Consider the following 22,363-nt stretch of genomic DNA (forward strand, 5'->3'; position numbering starts at 1 on the left):
TGAAGAATTATTTCCCTATCAAATATAAACTTATCTGAAAATTAGCAAAAATAAAGGTAACACACTTGTAAGTGCATATATTTTAATTTGAAAGAGTTTTTGATCTTTTTTTCCTGTCCTTCCCTACCTGCTGCTAAGTCGCTTCAGTCATGTCTGACTCTGTGCGACCCCATAGACGGCAGCCCAACAGGCTCCCCCGTCCCTGGGATTCTCCAGGCAAGAACACTGGAGTGGGTTGCCATTTCCTTCTCCAATGCATGAAAGTGAAAAGTGAAAGTGAAGTCGCTCAGTCGTGTCCCTACCTGCAGCCCCATTGCTCATGTTCAAGTTTGATTATGAAAAATAAGCATTATTATTCACCAGCATTATTAAAGTGGTTTTCAACCCAAGGAATAGGTTGACTTCCAGCAGTGGAAATTCTGAACTATAAGGGTCCATGTGAAGTTTGGAAGTAAAAAGATGCTATGTGCTGTGTGCCCCACCTCGGGAATCAGATGTAATTAGCTGAATTTCCAATTTCAAATAATTTGATGGTCTAACATACACTATTACAGCCCTATAAAATTCTACTTGTGTGTTGTTTTTTTTCGGTTGCTTGACTTAATATGTCTAATGCATCATGAATTATTTTAGTAATTGCTATAAAAATTAATGTGTTATAGCCAAGTATTATAAAGTTAACAGCAAAGATAAAACTGCTTACCTGTCTTTTGCGATGAGGTCGCCTTTTCTGAGAGTGTCTGCACATGCTCAGAGGTGGACCCACCATCTTTCCTCGAGTGTCTGGTGATGTCATGTCGTCTGGTCCTTTGGGTCCTCACCCGTGCTGGACATTCAGCCCACACAGGACCAGGGTCTCCTGAGCAACAGTGTCACCCCAGCTTTTACACATCCCCTCTCCAGATGTTCTTGAGTCAGCATGAATGTTATTAATTCACTTTAATTAAAAAAATAATTATACCACGTGCCACTCCTAGGACAAAAGCCCAGTTGATTTAAAAAGTGAAATCGGAATGCTGAATGGGAGAGCATTCGTGAAGGGGGAGGCTCAGGTGCCATGACTGAGTGCTCCGTAAGCCGGGCGTTTGGTTTACTTTTATGTTTGAAAAGTAGCACACTTGTTAACACAGGAAAGCAGAGGAGAAGCAGTCCTCAGCCCTCCTTCCATTGAGAGAGAACCATTGTCAGTGTGTTGATGCTCCCTAGTGTTTGCTGTTCATTTTTTATCGTGTGACGATCTTATGACAGGTAGGTTATTGTTCATGATGACTTCAAAAGCACTTGTGTTGTTCAAAATAGTAGTGTTTATTATACAAAATTGAAGATTTTTTGTTTAAAAATTACTTATAATTCCACGAAGTCATTCATGTTCTGTAACTATTTTGGTCTTCTTATATACTTAAATATTAGCTTTTATAAATAGTGAGTAATCTCATCAACACTCCTGGATTTGGGGTGGGGCAGTCAGCGGGCATGCTGGCAGAGCCCCGGCCCAGAGTCAGTCTGAGCTGCTTTTTGAGCTTGGGGTGCCCCTGGCTCAGGAGACCTGGAGTCACTTCTGAACCTTGGTTTCCGTGCTGATGCCAGCGCGTCCCTGGGTCAGGGTTGCGGGAAGGGTGACACACGGCAGCTTGGCCAGCCCTCGCTTGTGGGAGCCTGGGCCTGTGGTTTCTCTGGGGACTCGTTGTCATGGAGGTGAGACCTGAGGCGGCTCGACTTCTGTTCTGTGGAAGGAACCTCTGCTTTCAGTCGTTTGGCCCTTTGTCTTTGTGACAACAGTGACGAACACCAGTCCCTCGCCCGTCCTGACGTCCTTCGCTCTCATCCCTCCCCACACTTCCCTGTTGCTCCCACTTCCAGGTGTGTGTGGCCCTTGTTCCACTTATGCCAGGTCGTGTGATACCGGGTTTCGAGGGTTGACTGTGTCCAGGCCGTCGGTGGCTGTGACGGTTAACTTGTCTCCATCAGGACTTTTGAGGTGCTGGGGATCTTATAGCAAGGTTGCCGATGGGATGCTGTTGTGATCGAGCCGCCCAGGCTGCCTGAAGCAAGGGGTCCTGTGTGTGCCCCCGGTGGGGGACTGTGGCCTGGGCAGGAGCAGGTTCCCAGCCCGCCTTCGGAGATGTCTGCAGGTCATGTTCTTTGCTAATGCACATCTGGAATGCTGTCCAGGGGGTCAGGGTTTCACCAGCAAGTCTCATTCTTTTTAGAGCCCAGAGCACAATTAACTGAGATGGAATTGCTGCAGGTTTCAGTTGTCTGGAAGCTTGGGGAAAAGCTGCCCTTCCAAGCCCTGACCCTGAGCCACATTGTCCCTGTCCTGTCCCCGAGGCTCACATGTCCTTAGTTCTTTGAGGTGCCGAGGACTTCTCTCAACAGTGTCTTTTCTCTTGTTACATGATGGGGGAGTGTGCAGAACCCCCAGTCTTTTATTTGGAGTGTTTCATCTGTCTACATGGTGTGGACTGCGGCCTTCTCTCCCATGCGTGGAGATGGACTCGCTGGATCAGGTAGTGGAGGGCGGCACGGCCATTCCCAGGGCACACGCCTGCCTCGTGTTTCATTCCAGTAACACGTGTGCCTCGGTGTGTTTCTCTCCAGTTCTGTGTCCCGGCTCCACCTTCTACTTCTTCTGTTTCCCCCTGACTTAAACGCATGCAGTAAGATTTATTAAAGCAAGTGCATCAAATGAGAGTTCCTTTGAAAATGTGGAGGATAAAGGTTGAAAAGTGCTGCAATGTGTAAAGTGACAGAGAAGCCAGAGCCAGCACTGAGGGGACAGCACTGGGGTGGACACTGGGGTCATTGCCATGCCTGATGCATGTTTATTGACCAGGTGGGCTTAGTGGAGGGGTCATGGTGAGGGCACGGACCTTAACTTGAATGTCATGGGACCAGCATGGTGAGTCTGGTGAGGTAGAACTTGAGACCTTGACCTTGGTACTTTGCTGTGATGTGTCGTGTGGCCGTGCAGCTGGTTTATTCCATGGGCTCCCATGCTGGTGGTCAAATCCCTTTTGGCTTGCTCCCTGGAGACTGTGCAGGGTGTAGGGAAGGTGGAGTGCCCACGTGTCTGCATTGCATTCCTTTCCTAAATTAGCGTCTGGGGACACCAGCTGTGTCCCCAGAGGACTGTCCTGTTCTGTGGACTTGGGAGGTGCTGCCGGCCCCACCCTGTGATGGTGCTGGGCCTCAGACCTTTGTTCTGGACAGAGGGAGCAGAGGTCTAAGGTTAGAAGCTACTCTAGAAGGAGCTGGTGCCAGTGTGTCTTTAGGGACATAAGCTGTTCAGGGAACCTGCTTGTTACTTCTGTGTTTAAGTTGGGCATGGTCTATGGACATTTGCCCTATAGATGTGCCCACCTGGTTTACTGCAGTGGTTCCGGGGATCGTGTTTGTAATGCACACTCTGGCCCTACCCAGACCTTCAGAATCAGAAATCCCGGGGAGGGAGCCCCCCCACACCCCTGTAATACACCCTCCAAGTGGTTCTGATGGAACTTGGGTTTACTGGCTGCAGAGAGCCAGGCTTCTGCTGAACTTCCAGCCTCAGGAGGCCAGATTCTGAAACAGCTAGTGACAGTATTGTGTGGCAGAAAAAATAGAAACATTTTCCTAAAATGGGCATGTAAGAAAAATGTTTTCTTTCATTGTGTTTAGAAAACATTTCCAGTAGGTAGGCCCTGTTTGGAATTATAGTCAGCTCTGTTCTTCTGTCTTTGCTTATTGCAGCTGGAGAGGAAACCGTTCACCCTGGTCAGTTAGAATACGAGCGTCCGCAGGACACTGGGACAGGCTGGGTGGCAGTGGTGACAACACCAGGTGTCTACTGAGTGTCGCTAACTGACATTTCCTCAGGAACTCAGCAGGAGAGAAGGTTGTTTCTGTGAGTGACTGAGGGTCCTGGGTTTGGATTGTCGAACAGGAGCCGCAAGTGGGTGACCGCAGTGAGCAGGACAGACGGAGCTGCCTGGCTGCTGTCCAGTTAGGGTTGCTGTGCGACTGCCCTGCCCATGGCCCCGGTGACCCCAGAGCACGCAGGGACCTCGGGTTTTCACTCTACAAATCGTCCTCAGGAGCAAACCCTCTGCGGTCACCAGGCCGTGGGGTGGGTGAGGGCCTGACCTAGAGGAATGCGGTGTGACCTTGAGATCCTTTTAGATTAGAACAGATTTTTCACTTCAGTTATCAATAATTTGTTAGAAATTATCTTGGACCTGTTCACACCCCCTTTTTTGATAGAAAGGGAGGAGGAATCTGTCTTTAGAAAATCTCTATATGCCAGCTGGGATGTAATGAAGCATAGAAGAGAAATGCGACCCTGTGATCATGTGATGCCACATAGTGGCTGGACCTTACACATTCACGCACGTGCCACGTGTGTGCGCATGGCCCTGGTGGTCACGTGCTCCCTGTTGCCCTGACACAGGCCCTTCAGGGCGGGACATCTCTGCTCTGTGGTCTGCACGGCCGTGGCAGGCAGAGTAGGCCCTGCCGTTTCTCTGTCCTCCTCCCACCTGCCCCTCCTGGCAGTGTGGGGTTTGAAGTCCACCCGCCGTGCTGTTTCAGGGCCTCCTGGCTCTCAGGGCCATGTGTGGGGTTGTCTTTCCCTCGAGCTGATCTCCCAAGCCGAGGCCCCCAGGGCAGAGCTGCAGCCGTGGCTGTCCCGTTCAGCGGCTGAGCTTCTTGCTCACGCCCGGGGGAGATCCCATAAGTCTGCTTCTGTGTGTGGCCTCATCCTCATACATGGGGGCACACTGCCTGCTCCAGAGGGGCCGTGGGTCAGGAAGCAGGCTGGGCGGCACCCTGGGGCGTCCGGACTGGGCAGGAGGCTGCCCAACTCGGGCACGTTTGTCGCCATGAGGGGAGGTTGCTTCTGCCTGGAGCTCACAGTCCACTCTGTTACCTTCCAGGAGAAGCTGTGTTTTCTTGTGTTGCTGAAGGCAATATATTTATTCATTAATGTCTTGTTTTGCAGGAGCTGTGCTGGGAATTTAAATATTTAGGCTCAGTTATCATGCATGATTGAATTGCACTATGGTATTACTCTTTGTAAAGACTTTTGGTTTCTCATTAGAAGTATTTTCCTTTTCTTCAGTTAATTGAAGCAAAACCTGCTGTCGGTATGAAAAAGCAGTTGTATAGTTAGGATGTCAAATTATATAGTATTTTCCTAAATAGCTCACGCTCTTCTCAAAATTTCTGAAGTTCATTTATTCATCAATCATGGATTGAATGCTTCTGTCCCAGTTCCCTAGTCCCTGTTCATATATATTGCTAAAGAGTTACTTCCCTCTAGGAAATAAGAATAAAATAAGAATGCACTTAGAACTTGGCTTAGAGATGATTAAGCAAGATGCTTTGGCACAGCAGCACTTGTGTTGTATTTTTACTAGAAAATGTTTTCTCAGACTTGACATGCAGGTGTTGGCAGGCCTGTGTGCCCAACGCCCGCACCTGCCCTGAAAGCATGGGGTGTGTGCCTGGCCTTCTCAGAGTGCGCAAAGGGTTGGGAGATACTGCCCATTTCACATTTTGTTGTGGAGGGTTAGTCCTTGGGCCAGAGTTTTGGTTATTTCCTGCCAGACTAGTTATCTACTTAAATCTCCCTTGTTAAACTTTGGAAAAGAGAGGAAATGAATTGAATGGTGATTTTGTCCTGAGCAGTGAAAACACTGGAGCCCTGGAATTTATAATCAGCTACCGGAACACTGGGCAGCCCAGGGTGGAAGTGGTGGGTGGGGAGCGTTTGAGCTTTGGAAGGATGTGTGGGCTCACGTGTCTGAAGCCTCCTTCTTCCCATGTCACCCTGAGCCATGTCAGAAGCACAGGCACTGTCTTCTGTGAATCAGTGGCCTTTTCCATCAGTGACGACTTTGGTCTCATGTCATGTTGCCTCATGACGTGCCCTCATCTGGGAGGAGTGTCCTGCTTCCTTCCCTGTTTGGGAACCAGCTGAAACCTGGTGTGACAGTGTGGTTTGAGCTGGTTCTTGCCCATCTTTGAAACTTGACACTTATTCCAACGGACATCATGTCGTTTGTCATGGAGCAGAGTCAAGGTGATAATGTATTAGGAAGATAGAAGTGTTTGGAGAGAACACATGGATGGCCTCTGTGACTGTAGTTGTCAAGAAATACTGAGAAGGCTGGAAGAACAACTCAGAATACCCGTGGGAGAAACCTTGTGGGGAATGAAGACCCACTGCTGTGTCTCCTCCATGTCATAGCATCTGTGGTTGCGTCCTGCACATGCAGGTGAGGGGCCCTGCAGCTCTGGGACTGCCCCCTCTCCAGGAGGGTTTTATAGCAAGAAGGGACAGTTACCAAACACTCAGATAAAGGCCTTCCCCACCGATGTTGGCGTGCTAGGGGTGTAGGAGGTGGATCTGGAAAAAACAACCCTGAGGCCTGGAGAAATGTAGATTAGGATCATGTAAGTTGTCTTGTGATACACGAAGTCTTGTGAATGTGCCTTGTAAAAGGAATGTAAATACCACCTTGTTATGTGTTATGTTTTTCACAGCAGTACTTACGCAAGAGCAGAAGTGAATGCCAGATTTTGTGTGTCAAAACAATGATTATTACTCACCACATTTCACTGAAGAAATAAAAGTTCACAAGTTAAAAAAAACAAATAAAAATCCACATTTAAAGCAGAAGGGGAAGGGTAAGGTGGGAAAGGAGCACTTATTTACTGATGCTGGTCCAGGCGGAAGCGACGGACGTGGTCTGTCAGCCTTTTTTAAAATTGGAGGATAATTGCTTTACAATGTTGTGTTTGTTTCTGCTGCACAGCACTGTGAGTTGGCCGTATGTAAACACATATCCTCTCTCTCTTGAGCCCCTCTCCCAACCCCTAGCCAGCATCATTTAGCCCAGTGTGGTAGCTGGTTCTCGTGAGGCTCTTCCCTGGGAGCTGTGAGGGGTGTAGCTGGGAACTGACTGAGAAGAGGGAATTGTCCTTCTTGAAGAGGCTGCTGACCTCTGCACGGGCAGCCTGGGGTCCTGATGGAGCAGCGCCCATTCCCCACAGGACGCAGTGTGAGATGGGCCTGAGCTTCCAGACTTGGTGGGCCACATGCCCTGGAGAGCCGTTAGGGGTGGGGTTGCTGGGAGCCTGTGCTCTGGTGGCCAGTGTGTGACCTTAACCAGCTGGATGGCTCTGGAGAGTTTACCTGGGTGTGAGTGGGAGGCGTGGGCAGGTAGAGGAGCGGCTGTCTAGGGTGACGATGCTCTTCAGGACACTGCCTGGGATTCGTGAAGAGGTGAGGACCGTGGGAAATAGGGTGGGAGTGGTGGGGTTGCAGGGAGGGGCAGAGACAAGACAGACAAGAGAATAGCCAGGTGCAGCTGTGACCTGACTGGGGTTGGTTTGGAGAAGGAACCAGCTATTAGAGGCATTTTGGGGATAATTGAGCTAGTTTAATATAAGTTGGACAATGATAATATGAAATTATTGTTAGTTGTCTTATATGTGATGATGGTTTGTAGTTGTGGAGGGTCCTGATTTGTAGGGAAAGTCTGGCTAAAGAGTTAGGGGTAAGCAGTCAGAACTCCCCCACTTACCTTGCAGTGGGCTGGGGGAGGGGGTGCTGGTCAGATGGTGGGTGGTGGGCCGGTTGGGTCAGTAGATGACAAAGTAAATATAAGTAAGTGTTAACAGTTTGTTGGATGCATGTGGAGAAAGTTTGGGTACTTCCATTGAAGCAGTCTTTCAACTTTTTGGTATGTTTGAACATCTTCATGATAAAAAAGGTAGGAGAAAATAAGAAATCTGGAAATTGAGAAAACTGTGCTCTTTGGATTGAGACGGAGGGTTAAAGCGTCTGTGACGTGGTTCTCGGGATTGGGTGTAGGGTTTCATATCTGGCTTTCCCATTCAGTTTTCCTTTCTCATAGAGTTACTTTGTGCATAGTTTAAAGTGTAGGTGATACTAAAAGTGTCTATTTGTGGATTGTCTTTAAAACTGAAGAATTGGTTAGAGAAACAATCTGTAAAGATTTGAGCTTTAATGTCTATAGTCACAGTTGCCCTCAGATACAGATGTTTTGTTTGAGTTGGTTTGTGTCGACCACTTCTCCACCCTGGGCTAGAAAGGACTGTCCTGGCCCCAAGGACGGCACGGCCTCTGTGTTTCTTCCTGTGCCCTTCATCGCGCCGGTGTCTATGCCTCGCCCCCACTGGACTCTGCCCTCCTCGGGGTCCCCCAGCCAGAGCACTGGATGCAATAGACCCCCTCTCACCTGCCCTGGATGGGTGACCCAGGGAACCATGGGTCTGTTTTCTCCCCCTGGGGGCTCAGGATCCCTCCAGGGCAGGGCTGTCAGGACCCACTGGTTTATGCAGCCCCCGAAGGTGGCCTTGACTCCAGGGAGGTGGAGGCTGATCCTTTGGCCGGTCTCTATCTCTGTGACTGTGTCCTGTGGTCCTTTCCCCTCGTTTAGAGGAAGGGGGTGCACAGGGCAGACCCTGCCACCCCAGCTCGCTCCTTGCAGGGCTACAAGCGCTCCTCCGGTCCCTGACTCCCTGTGACCTGCTGCTCTGCTGCGGCTTGTTCTTGTCTGAGATGAACCCCAGCGCCTCTCTGCTGCCTGAGCCCCGGGTCTTTGTTCAGTGTCCGACATGGACATCAGTCTGACTGTCCTGGATGCACTGCCCCGACACTGGTGATGTTTTCTGTCTGTCTGGAAGAGCAGAGGCCATTTAGTCGCCCAGGTGGGCTGTTGGGACAGGGTTTGTACCTGTAGGAAGTCCATAGCTATAGTTCCTGTTTATCAACAGCCTGCTTGTGAACAGCTGGAAAACTGTCAGACCTGCTTCTGGTGTGTATGTAGTAGTTGTGGGGAAGGGGTGGGGAGTAACCTCTTTTTATTATGTTAAGTCAGAACCATCACAATTTATTGTGAGTTTCTTCAGCATTAGCAATGATAAAAATCTGTGACTTTCTCCCTGTCTCCTCTCCTGCCAGCTGGAAAGGGGTATGTCTGCCACCACCGTTTGTAAAATCCTCTGTGTATCTTGTGCGCCAAGGGGACCTCTCTTCTCAAGGTGAATTCCTTAGCTGATTCAGAGAAACTGGAAAGCTTGCCTGAATCTTGCGTGTTTATGATTGCTCCTGGAAACCATCTTCTCAGTCTGTTTGAATCTTGGAGAATGTGGGGCCAATTTGAAGTAAAGATTTATGTAGGTGGATCATTGAGGACAGATTTCTGATCATGTTTCTTTACATTATGTATAATACTTCTGTGTTATTCTCAGAAGAATTTAGGATGTTGATAGTTTTGTGAGAATCTTTTCCTAAGGAACTTTAGTTCTTTGGTGGTTCATCATTTCTAGTTAATGTTAAGCAGTGGCCTGAGCTAGACTGATGTTAGGTTGGTGCCAACACCCTTCACCACTGAAGAGACTCCTTGGAAGAAAGGGAGGGGGACACTTCCATTTATGACCTTCCCACTCTGCGGTGTCACTTTGAACCTTCATAAGCTGCTGCCTCTGTGAGTAGAGGCTGGTTAGTGCAGCTCTTTCACACAGGCAGATGGAAAATGACAAACACTGTGAAACTGGGAGATGTGACATCAGGAGAGGTTAGGAGAAGAAAGGGGACGGGAGTTCCCTCAGGCATACTGTGAGTGTGGAGTCTGTCTAGAAGACGGTGTTACACAGACACTGATACTTTTGTTGGTGTTTTCCCTGATGAAATGCTGCTAATTTGGCTACTCAAACCAAACTGCCCAGATAGGAAGGCTTCATGTTCTTTGATTACTGGGGTTAGTAAGTGTAAGTCTCATTTTACCAGGCTGACCCAAGGGAGTTTGAGACAGTGGAGACTGTCCTGGGGGTGGGGGTGCTTCTGGAAGTAGGACCAGAGGATCCTTCTTCCAAGAGGTAAAGGCAGGAGAGTCTTTCAGAGAGAGAGAAGGGTTTAAGGAGAAGAGCTGCTTCAGGTGCCTCTGTTTGGGGGTTTGAACACATTTCTTCACACTGATTAAAGGTACTCTTTGTGGCTCCCCATGTATCAGCCCCCTGCTTTGGGTAAGGGTACCCCAACAAGTAAGTTACAGTAAAATGTCCTGGTGGTGATGGTGGCACACTTGTTGACTGTCAGTCATAGTCAGCTCCTTTCATGTCCCTCCTGCACAGTGTCTGTGTCCCAGAGCACGTGTGGACCCAGGTCTCCCTTGAAAAGTGCATCAGGAGAGGGACGAGACATGTCCCTAAACACTGAAGTTATGCAAAGGCATGAAGAGGCATTTAGGATCAAGTTTTTTTTTTTTTTTTTAATTTAACGCTGAAATGGAAGGACCACTTGGAGGTGCTTGTCCCCTTGGGGGTGCTTCTGCAGAAACAGTTTTGAGTTCAGCTGCAATGAGGGGGAGGGGGTGAGGTTGACTGGCTTCCAAACAGAAGCTGTCCAGAGCTGAGCTCCTGTCCTACCTGCCGTGGTCCCACTGTCCTGCCCTGGGTAGTCCTGGTGGAGCTGGTCCACCAAGTTAGAGGACTGGTCCTCATGACCTTTCTGAGATTAGAGATGTAATTGACCCGAATAACATTCTTCATCTTAAGAGTTTATCTCATCTCAGACCTGGATAGAAAAGGGACCCTCTGTGTTTTTACAACCTCCTTGTGTCTTTTCTGAAACCTGCTTCAATATTGCTTTATATAGTCACACTATCTCTTTTATTAATTCCATTATCCTTTTATTTAAATCATGTGCTCTTGCATGCTTCACTCAGTCTCCATTCTGTTCCCTGATACAGGTTCTTCCCAATTCAAAAATTAAAAATAACATTTGATTCTACCTACTACAGGTTTCTAAAAGTTTCAAAAGTCCATTGAATATCGGTTATAGAGTATTGGTGGTTTACTTACTGGAAAATTACATTTTAAGTAGAGTATTTGAGCAGAAGTGATGCTTTGTTTTCCATACTTGATCCACAGTGTTTCGAGATCTCTTGTGGACTGTCCTACTCCTTGTGTAGCTGCTGGTAGTCACAAAGTTATATGTTGAAGCAGTATTGACACTGATAGTTAACTGTGGTTCAGATGTGATCACTGGTGTCATTTTTCTTGAAGCAAAATTGAGCCCCTGCTGATGATATATTCTTATGCAGATTAAATTAAAATGGAGATTGCTACAAAGCTATAAACGCCCCCAGGGACAGATAAACACCTGGGAAAACAAGACTCCAGAATACATTCTATGCTTCCCTTAAAAGATGGGAAGTGCAACTAATACAAAGGACTCAAGCAAATGGTGCTTTAAAAATGGGCTTATTTTACTACATTAATTAAATAAATAAGTGAAAGTTTGCATGAATTTTAATTATTTAAAATTAAAATTAAATTCATAATTGAAATAACTTTAGTAATGTGAATTATTTGAATTAATTTTAGTTATTTTAATTAAGTTAACATGAAATAATGTAAATTATTGATTTGAATTACATAAGTTACTTATTTTATGCCTAAGAAGTCTTAATGTTCTTTGAGGACAAGGTCCCTTCTTGCTGCTTCTTTTGTGTTTACACAGTTTCATGTGATGTGACAACCCTGTAACACAGTCTAGCAGGATGGAGAGGAGACCTCTAGAACATCTGCCATAGATACACTGTCTCCACTCTGTGCCTCAAGGTATATTAGCCACCAGGCCTTACTTCTAGGGTATCTGTTTAAGTGTGAAGCTAACTAGAAATTTTCACCTTTAGTTTTAAGGCAAGGTAAATGCTTATTATGAACTCCTGCTTCTAGTATCAAATACTTGGTTTATTCAGTCAGATTGTCCTCACACCAAAGAGACAGAGGGAGCCTGTTAGCTCTGCTACTCTGGTCTGAACCAGATCAAAGAGGTCTTATTAATTATTCATTATGACATTTCATACATTATTTTACTTTTCATAATTACCAGAGTCTGTATAATTAACCTCTCATTTAGTGGAAGTGCATAGCATTAAATAGGGCTATAATTACAACTATTAAAGAAAGTATATGGAAGAATTTAAAGATCTTTAATTAGAAAGAAAATTTTTTTGTTTGGCTCTATAGTGCAGTTTTTCCTTGTGTACAAATATCTTTGATTATTTAAACAAAGAGGGAAACCAGAAAAGCAAAGCAATCAGTACTGTTCTGATTGGTGGTAGTTGTGTGGTTTCATTTCTTGGTTAGAGATGTGGGCTGAGTGTGTGAGTGCCTTTGATTTTACGACACTAGTTTTACAGCACAGAGATGCTTGGGTGCTTTGCTGTTTTATGGGTGAGAAAGAGAATGTTCTTCATTGGCCCCTGAGGGATCAGGTACCATCGCCAGAGACAGGGTCTGCTCCTGGCAGGGAGTTTAGGGTACCAAACATCGTGAAGAATTTAGTCCAGACTAGTTAGAACGGACTCAATACGAGGCTGGTGGTCAGCTTTGCATAAAGTGCTCTTATCTCAGCCCCCGCGTGAGGACACCTCCCGTGACTCAACGTTTGTGACCCCGTGGTGGCAACAACAAACTTGAGTCTGGTCCAGTGGACCTGTTTTCCCCATTGTCAGGACTGTGTGTCATCCTTCAAGACGAGGTCCATCTTTGAAGTGTCTGTCTGGAGGTGTCTGTGTGGGCAGCCACCTCGACCTGGCCTCTGGCAGGTGGAGGGGTATGGATCTCAGACCCCCATCCATTCTTGCAGTACCAGGGGCTGCTCTGGGCCCAGGGGCGTGGATCTCAGACCCCCATCCATTCTTGCAGTGCTAGGGCAGGTCTGGGTCCAGGGGCCCTGATGCCTGGGAGAGACAAAGGCTTTGAGGTGAACATGGATCCTTCTTCTGTGGATTGTGGACCAGCTTCTTCTTCTGGGACAGGGACCGTTGTAGCCGCCTCTCAGGGTCAACTGTAAGAACCCCACACACCAGGTGACTGAGGGATCCTTGCACATGCATACTGAGGGTTGGGGCCTCGGGGCTCATGTCTTCTCCATGTCTGTGCTGCCACCACATGTCAAGCCCCTGCCTCCTTTTCTGTGGACCCAGCGATGCGGACCCAGCTGGGCTGCTGCTGCTGCTGCTAAGTCGCTTCAGTCGTGTCCGACTCTGTGTGACCCCATAGACGGCAGCCCACCAGGCTCCACCCCTTCTATAATCTGTGCCACCCACTGTCCTAAGGAGAGATCCCCGATCAACTATTCCTGGGAGGGAACCCCACAGAAAAACACATTTCTAGTTAAGCTGCTCAGAGCCCTCCAGGCCCACACTCCATGAATCCACCTCATCCACCTGCTCAGCCCAGTGGTTGCTGGCCTCTGTGACCTTGACCCCCAGGGCAGGGGACACTGGGCGTTTCTGGAGGTATTTTTGATGGTCAGGACTGCAGTTGTGGTGATGCTGGCATCTGTGGGGAGAGAGGGACACTACTATGGACCCTGCGGTAGGACACCCCCCCCCCCTCAGACATCTGACCAGGTGTGGGTAGGGCTGAGGCTGAGGATCCTGCAGGTTAGACTGAAGAAAACTTGATGGTTCCTGGGGACTCTTGGTTCTCTCTTCCTTGTGAATCAGGCCTTTCCTTGTCTCTGACAGGGCTCCCACTTGGCCCGTTTTCACTGGCTGACGTCAGTCCATCCTGCGGGCCTCCTGCAGGGTGGCTGTGCCACGTGTCCGATTCGGACCTGCCCCGAGTGGAGGGCCTGGTCTCGGTCCGAACCTCCATCCGCTCCCCTGGGCAGAGCAGCAGCTCCTGGAGCCTGGAACATGCTTGTTTGGGCTGATTTTAGGTATTATTGGGTGTGTGAAAGTTTGAGTTTGGTGCTGGAGACTTTTGAGGCCACGGACCCCAGTCTGCAGTTAAAGACAGGCCACCCAGGACCACCTTTGCCTTGTTTGTAGGGTGGTATCTTATCTCGTTAATTCTGGATGTTATTTCGATCTAGAGAACGAGGTCAGCGTGCGCTTAACATTGTCTTGAACCTGGTTCTGCTACTTGGTGGCTGGGTACTTTCCTGCATAAACCTTTCTGCCTTTGTTTCCTCATCGATTAGGTGGGAGTTTTTATTATAAACTTATATTAAGCTTTTTATTATAAGTTTTTGTTAAGTGATTAGTACACGTGAGGCGCTCAGCACTGTGCCTGGAATGCGGCTGATGACGCTGTTCAGGTTTCTGAGTCTGCACGTTAGTGCCTGATGTATCCCTGAGTCTCGGGGCAATACCGCATACGCAGCAGACTCTAGCCCGACGGGCGCTGGGGGCGGGGGCTGCGGAGTCACCTGCTGGGTGTCTGCGCACGCGTGCTGCCCGGCGACGCTCGTGTGGGTGGAAAAGCGGAGGAGACGCCATCTTGTTCGTGTGTGCCGGGCTGGCCGGGCGGGCGTCGCGGGCTGGTTACCTCCTTTCCGTCAGCTGACCTTAACGCTGCGTTCGAGGCAGACCCACTGTCCTCTGGGCTGTGGGAGTGGAGGCAGCTGGTGCCTGGGGTCGGGTAAGGTGGGATCCCTCGTAGGGTCTTCTCGGCCGCCGGCCGCCAATAAGATGCCCGTTTTCTTTTCTTTTCATGAACAAATTAGCGGCTTTGCTCGGGAAGCAGTGGGTCCAGCGTAAAACTCGCTTCTGCAACGAGCAGTGGCGGGGAGACAGGTTCTAGAGAATGTGGCCTTGGTCAGGGTTCCTGAGGAGGGCGTCTTTTGTGGATAAAAATCCAAACAGCTCCCAGCCTCCCACCGTTTCTTCTTGCCTGGGACACGGCTGTGATGCCTGGTGGCACAGCAGCTCCTGGGAGGTAGGAGGAAAGCCTTGCGAGGGCCGGGGGGTGGGGGTGACAGTGTGGTCCGTGAGGCTGTCGTGAGCACCGCTCCCCGAGGCCCGCGGCCTCTCTGCGAAGGCGAGGGTCCTGGTCTCAGGAGCCGCTGTCGGGGTTTCCCTTCCAGCTGGGAGAGCTCCTGGCCCAGCGAGTGACGGGATGAGATCTGCCTTTAATAACGGGACAGAAATGAGTTTTGTATGATATACACCACTCTTCTATGAGCCCAGTATTCTTGGGCTTCCCTCATGGCTCAGCTGGTAAAGAATCCGCCTGCAGTGCGGGAGACCTGGGTTTGATCCTTGGGTTGGGAAGAGCCCCTGGAGAAGGGAAAGGCTTCCCACTCCCATATTCTGGCCTGGAGAATCCCATGGGCTGTATAGTCCATGGGGTCACAGAGTCGGACATGACTGAGAGACTTTCATTTTCCTATGAGTTAAAGGTAAGAAATAAGATCGGAAGCCTCCAAGTGAAAGTGAAAGTCGTTCAGTTGTGTCCGACTCTTTGCCCAAAGCCTCATATATGAGTTCTGTATGACGTATAAGGCTTTGGGCTTCCCAGGTAAAGAATTTGCCTGCAATGCTGGAGCCCTGGGTTGGGAAGATCCCCTGGAGAAGGGAAAGGCAACCCACTCCAGTATTCTGGCCTGGAGAATTCCGTGGACTTTATAGTCCACGGGGTCGCAAGGAGTCCAACAGGATTGAGCGACTTTAACTTTGAGGCTTTCGATCTTATTTCTTATCAGTAACTCATAGGAGAGTGGTATCTGAAACCAAAGAATAGATGCCAGTGGTTCTTGGGGAAATTAGCGGATTGGTTCAGGAGTGGTCTTCGATGGGAGTTGCAGTGAAAGAGCAGGAACAGGTTTTACCAGACTCAGGATCTGTGGCCGCGGTGTTCTCCCGAGTTGCCTCGATGGGTGGTCTCTGGCCCCTGTTCTGCGCCGGCACTTCCCCGTCTTGAATCCCATCCAGAATAGGCCAGAACGTCGTGGGATGCAGTGCTGGGCTTCTCTAAACAGGTGGAGCCACTTGATGGGCTCGGGGAAGAAAGCAGCGGAGAAATGAAGTGTGGGTGGTGGAGAAAGATACCGGAAACAGAGGTGAGGTGGAGAGGAGGCAGCGCTGGGACCGTTCCTCCAGGGCTTGCTGGTCGGGTGGGTGCCCCCTGCCCCAGTCCCCCGTGTGGATGCACCTGAGGGCAGGTGCACGCAGCCGAGCTCCATGGGGGTGGCTGGTCGCTGGTTTAAGTGGGTGTGTGGATTCATGTCTTGGCGTTGGCTGCTGTCCTTTCCCACTTGTGTGGCTGTGGCAGGTTTGGTGACCTATCCTTCCCTCTGTTTTCTCGTCTGTCAGATGGGGTCCTAGTTTCACCCCAGTGGTAAGGTGGTTGTGAAGATCCAAGGTGTGCATATGGCACCTTGCAGGTCACAGGTGTTTAGCTAGTGTGGCTGTTGTTGAGTGTTTGTGTTGACAGGATTGAGGGTTAATAAGATTGAAATTTGGAAGCAGCATCCTGTCAGAACACTGCTTCCAAGCTTATGTGTTTTCATTTATTCACAGCGTGGCAGCTTGCTTTACTTTTGAGTACAGTGTGGGTAGTTTGTTATCTTGGGATGAGCCCAGTGGCTCATCCTGCGTCTCATTAGATGCATCTCTTCTGTCTGTTTTGTGGAAATCTCCACACTCTGCTTAGGGGCCCTTTTCTAGGGCCTTCTGTGGCAATTAACCTTCACTGTTTTATTCTGTTACCATCTAATGCAATATTCCTCACTATTTAATTCTTTTAAGCTTGAAGGGTTGTTATTTTCAAATAAATTTTGTCATACACAGTTTCAGGTTAAATTTCTTTATTTTTGGGGGCAGGTAACTGTTCCCCATTTGTGAGTAATCAATATAATTTGGAGAGGTGGTCTCTATTTGGATATGTTGGGAGCTACTAATGGCCATCACCTGAGAGAAACAGCAGTACACGGGTCACGTATGTGTGAGGCCCTGCATGGCTTTACATCTTTTGTAAAATCAGGAGACTTTTGTTTCCCCCCAGGCCTTCTCCTCCTGTTTATAACTCCTCTGTGTTTCCCCAGCCCTTGGAAGCTGTGGAGAGGGATGTCTTGTCTGCTGTTGGTGGCTTGGCCTACAGGCCCTGGTGGAACCAGGCTCCAGTCTCCTTCCCTATGGGGTGGGGTGGGGGCGAGCCCCATCAGAGCCACACTGGCCACAAAAGCCCTCTGAGCAGCATCCAGTTCAGGAATCGGGTGCTGCCAGCTGCCTGTTTTTAGTACGTATTTAACTTTTTACATGGTTTTTCCTCTGGGCTGAAGCTGGTGTGAGAGTGACTGTTAGTCATGGTCATGGGGCTTAATGTCCCTCTGACTGGCCCTGGCAGATGCTGGTTGGCCAGCGGATATAGAGAGCTTGTCTGCTAGCTGCAGTGGAGTTCAGGTTGTTTTGTAATTATTGGTATGAATGATGGCCAGCTGAAGAAACGCCTGTAAATTAGGTTGACATATTTTTATTTTCAGAGTTGTCTTTTGGAGCCTGGATCAAAATGAAGGAGATTTATCTAGCAAAAGTGCAGTGTGAGGTGATGTTTCCTGGGTGTCTGCTTTAAGATGGACAGTGAGTCTTCTTGGTGTTGATTGTGCTCCAAGAAGCCACAGCGGGTGAAGCTGGGGGTGTGGGTGCAGCCTGTTGGCACCCAGAGAATGTGCGGAGGGTCTCAGGGTTTCTGGGCTCCTGGGACCCAGCTCTCCAGCCCACGTGCAGTTGCTTCCTTCTCTTTGTTGTCATGGTGATGCATGTGCCTCTCCGTCTTAGCACCGTCAGTGTTATTTTGTCATTTTACTTGTGCCCACTAGGGCGAACAGTTGCTTAGGGTTTGCTTGTTAATCCTTCTTGAATGAGCAAGTTGCTTAATTCTGTATCTTGGATATTTAAAGTGTTCATAAATGGGCTTCAGCTGACTTTGGAAGGCAGTCCTGCACCAGGCTCTGTGTACCTGGGCTTGCATTGCTTTGCTCTTTGATGCAGGCAGGAGCCGCATGCCTGCCTGGTGTTGGTTGGAGTGGATTCTAGATCACTCAGGAGTGGACTTCACTGTAAATTTGCTATTATATTAAAATAAAATACAGCATTTGTTGTGTCTTTTGGGTGAGATGCACACTGAGTGGTGGAGGAAGCAGCGAGTCTCCCAAGAGGAGCTGAGGAGCCGAATCAGTCACCGACTTCACCTTGCGTTTGTGCTCTGAGGTTTCCGGGAGCTCCTTGGGTGTAGTTTCATGTGCTCTTTGTGGCCCATTGAAGTGGAAGGGGAGCTACTGCCTCCAGTATACAGATGTGAAGGCAGAACTAGGTTTTTGGACTCAAAAGATATACTTTCCCACCGTGTCACACTGACTCTGGGATGAATGAGAATGAGCGTAACCAGTGAAAGTGACCTGATCAAGAAGTGTCAGGAAAACACACACTTCCTAAAGCATTTTCAGACAAAGTTAAAGCAACTGATTTTTTCCTGTTACTAAATAGTGTTAACTGAAAATCGTTTGGTAAAAAACACAAAGTAATCTCACCACCATGGGTAACCTCTTCTAATACTGTAATGTATCTCTTTCCAGGGATTTCTCAGTATCCATCTTGTATGCATCCATCCACTTATCCATCCAACTGTCCACCCAGTTATCCATCTATCTACCCATCTATACTTTAAACCAGTATTTCTGTGTTCTGAAAAATACAGCCTTATTACTTGCTGTTTTTCTACCAGAACTGTATCGTGAAAAACTTCCATGTTGACAAATGTTCTTACCGAATGTTATTTTTAGTGGCTGCATGCTGTGTAGCAGATCTGAATCAGGAGAATGTCTACTCATCTGCAGTGAGGCGGGTGGGACTTTGTTGTTGGAAAGAGCAAGAGCGCCTCACCACACAAGGGGGGCTCCCTGTGCAGACTCAGGAGGGCGCGAGGAGGAGCAGGAGCAGGAAGTAGCTGAACTAAAGCCAGGTTGGTCCCTTGATGTGCCGAGGAGGGTAGCTCTCCAGGGAGGTGGGGTGGGGCTCCAACGTCTCTGGCCCGGGAGCATGTCAGGAGTGAGCTGCTGGGCCAGCCCAGCCCTGCAGAATCAGAAGCCAGGCACCGGGAGGACCTGCCAGCCTGTATTTTGCTGAGCCTTCTCAGGGGCTCTGGTGCAGGATGAGGTTTGTGAACCACTGTTGGAGGACTAGGCCAGTCAGGATCAGACCTACTTGAGAATACAGGCTTGAGGTAGAAGGCTTCTTGCTGTATTTGTCAAGCCCGCTGTGAGGATCTCTTGCAGCCACAGAGGCCTCAGACTCTTTCAGAGGGCTTGCTCTGTGGTTGCAGGGAGTTGGGAACATGGGGCATGAATCCGGAAAGGTGTATGTTGTTGAGTGGAACCAGACATGAGCTTCAACAGGGCAGATGTCCATGCAGAGGGCTATGGGCTTTGGGTCCACATCTGCTAGCCAGACGAATTACTGCTCACTGTGTTGTAGCCACTGTGCTGGAGATTTAGATTAAAATAATTTATTGAGTGGATTTTAAAGCTTTAATAATTAAAGGAGAATGTGTCAGCTTTGAGCTCTTTCCTGGAGGCATTTCATCAGTACCTTTATGTTGTGAGATAAATATTGTGACATCAACCAGGATTATCAGAGGTTTGTCCTTTTATGGAGTTGTTGCATCCTTTCACTAACACGGGCAGCTGAATGCAAACCATGGGGTTTCAGATCTGGAGTCATTCCTGGGTTTTACCTGATCACAGGATTTTATAAGAAACTCACACAACTAAATTAAAAAAAAGAAAACCAAAATCACAGCCATCCATTTTAAAAAAGAGCAGAGAATCTGAATAGACATTTTCCCAAGGAAGACATACACGTAGCCAACAGTACATGAAAATATGCTCAACATCACTAATCATCAGGGAAATGCAGATCAAACCACAGTGAGATATCACCTCACACCTGTTGGAATGGTCCTTATCAAGGAGAAAAGAGATGGCAAGATTGGTGAGGGTGTGGAGAAGAGTGTGCACTGTTCATGGGAATGTAAATTAGTGCAGCCACTATGGAAAACAGTATGGAGATTCCTCAAAGAATTAAAAATAGGACTACCATATGATCTAGCAAGTTCACTTCTGGGTATTTATCTAAAGGAAATGAAATAAAAATCTCAACGACACCTGTACCCTCATGTTTAGTGCTACGTTATTTACAATAGCCAAGATGTGGAAGCAACGTAAGTCTGAAAATCAGTGGATGAATGGATAGAGAAAATGTGATATATATATATAATTCAGCCATTAAAAGAAGGAAATCCTGCCATTTGCAACAATGTGTGTGAACCTGAAGGACGTTATGCTAAGTGGATTAGGTTGGAGAAAGGTAAATACTGCATGATGCAAGCTATTATATAGAGAATGGATAAACAAGAAGGACCTACTGTATATCACAGGGAATCATATTCAATATCCTGTGATAAACCATAGTGGAAAAGAATATGAAAATGAATATCATATCCCTTTACAGCAGAAGTTGACCCAACATTGTAAATCAACTATACTTGAATAAAATAAAGACAAATACTATATGATCCTGCTTATATGTGAAATCTAAACATGCCAGACTCATAGAAGCAGAGAGTGTAACTGTGGTGCCAGAGGCTGAGGGAGGGACAGATGATGGTCACAGGGCTCAGACCCAGTCGTAAGATGAGAGTTCTGGGGTGGGATGCAGTGACTGTAGCTCACAACACTACTACGTACTTGAAAATTGCTGAGAGAGTAGATCTGAAGTGTTCTCACGGCAAGACAAAGTGAGACTGCGGGGTTGGAGGAGTTCACTGTAGTGTCATGTGACTCTGTTTAAATGTATCAGATTGTTACGTGCACCCTGAACTAACACAGTGTCACATCTCAGTTATGTCTCGGTGAAGGAGGGAAAAGAACCTTGTTTTTTTCACTTTTTAAGAAGTTTATTATTTTTATTTTTAATGTACTTTTATTGAAGTATAGTTGATTTTCAGTGTGGTGTTAATTTCTGCTGTACAGCATAGTGATTCATTTATATACATATACATTCTTTTTTATGTTCTTTTCCATTATGGTTTACCCCAGGATATGTGCTCTACAGTAGGACCTTGTTTATCCATTCTGTATGTGAATAGTGTGCACGTCCTAACCCTAGAGTCGCAGTCCATTCCTCAGGAGGGAAAAGAACTTTTGAGTTTGTGTCCTGAGTGGGGCCCCCCAATTCCAGTCTCCGGGCTGGGACGCCCCAGTCACCTGCTGCTCCCGAGGGCACTGAGGTGGATGCCTTGTTCAGAGCCCTGGGAACCACTCCTAAGGCCTGTCCCCATGTTCTCTGCTTGTTACAGGAGGGTGTTCCCACCAGCTGCGTATCACTCTGGGGGCTCAGCATTGCATCCTTCAGGTGCACAGTCACATTGACCCCACGGGACCCTGAGGGGCGCCGCATGGTGGGGGAGCTCGCCAGGCTGTCCTGTGTCCCAGGCTGGTTCCCGGCCTGCCCCTGGACCCGCGTGCGGTCTCTGTGCTGCTCCACTCTGCTCGGCGGGCTCGCCTTGTGAGAAGCAAGGACACAGACGGAGGCTTGTAGATTCATGGCATTTCCTCCTACCACAGGTTTAAAAATCTCTATTGGAAATGAAGATCTTTTATGAGAGAAGCGAATTAATTTGCATTTGACTGAAGACACTCTTTTTGCTTGAATAGCTGGTTTGTTTATGAAATTGGTCCCACAAACAATATGTACAGATTAGTTGAAGTTTTCATCTGTTTGTCTGTAATGTAAATAGGAGCTATTATTGCCGCCCAAATTACTTGAGAATTTTGCATCAGATCGTGGTCCAGATTACAAACTGCTGCTTGATAATTTAATTGATGAAATTGTTCGAAATTATGTACTTGTTTTGGAACCCAAAGTAAAAAGAACTGATTTTTTTTTTTTCCCCACAAAAGCCTGTAATTGAGGGATAGACAGAGTGGTGGGTGGGGAGTGGGGCCACGAGCCAGAGTTGTTGCACTGAGGAAGGAGAAAGGCCCTTCTCAGCAGTCTTCAGGATAGCACTGGAAGAAAGGGCGCTGGATGTGCAAGGATTCCCCTGGCGTGTCTTCTCTTAGACCCTGAGCCTCAGTCCATCAGTGAAACACTGGCAGACAGGGTAATTTGGTTGGGAGTAGGAAACGAGGTGGTATTTCGTAGGGTTGCATTCCAAGAGCCCTTTTGTATGATCTGACATGAGCCGCAGTTCCTGTTGTTTGGAGGCTCTTGTACGCAGTGCTTGGTACAGATTTTCAACACAAAAGCCCAGGAACTCTTCCAAGTGGTTGCCCACTCCATCGGTGAAACCCATCGGTGACGCTGCTCCAGGTGAGTTAAGTTCCAGTGAAGAAAGAGCCCTGGAAAACTGCTGTTAGCTGTCTCTTCTAGCCTCCCAGGAAAGGGGACATTTCATAAACATTTATCTGGATGGGGCCGTGTCTTAGAGAACTGAAGTTTGGTAAAGCAGTGTCCTTAACTTCTCTTGTGTAATTGTGTAAGTGACTATAAAT

The 22,363-nt window shown here is 48.0% G+C and overlaps 1 protein-coding gene across 7 annotated transcripts in view; it reads left to right on the forward strand.

The window, feature by feature from the left end:
* Positions 1-22,363, forward strand: part of DIP2C (DIP2 acetate--CoA ligase C (putative)) — a 302,006-nt gene that overhangs the window by 25,864 nt on the left and 253,779 nt on the right. The window contains exon 1 of one of the 7 annotated variants that reach the window (XM_081560690.1): positions 14,271-14,451. The exons of 4 other annotated variants lie outside the window; for them this stretch is intronic. The gene's annotated coding sequence lies outside the window, so the exon portion shown is untranslated. Of the gene's footprint in view, positions 1-14,270; positions 14,457-22,363 lie in introns of those variants that run through there. 2 more of the 7 variants (XM_081560691.1, XM_081560694.1) reach the window with 2 other exon arrangements.

The sequence above is a fragment of the Giraffa tippelskirchi genome, chromosome 13, assembly GCF_054371585.1.
Source record: "Giraffa tippelskirchi isolate mGirTip1 chromosome 13, T2T-mGirTip1v1.2.pri, whole genome shotgun sequence".
In the NCBI taxonomy this organism is placed as follows: Eukaryota; Metazoa; Chordata; class Mammalia; order Artiodactyla; family Giraffidae; genus Giraffa; species Giraffa tippelskirchi.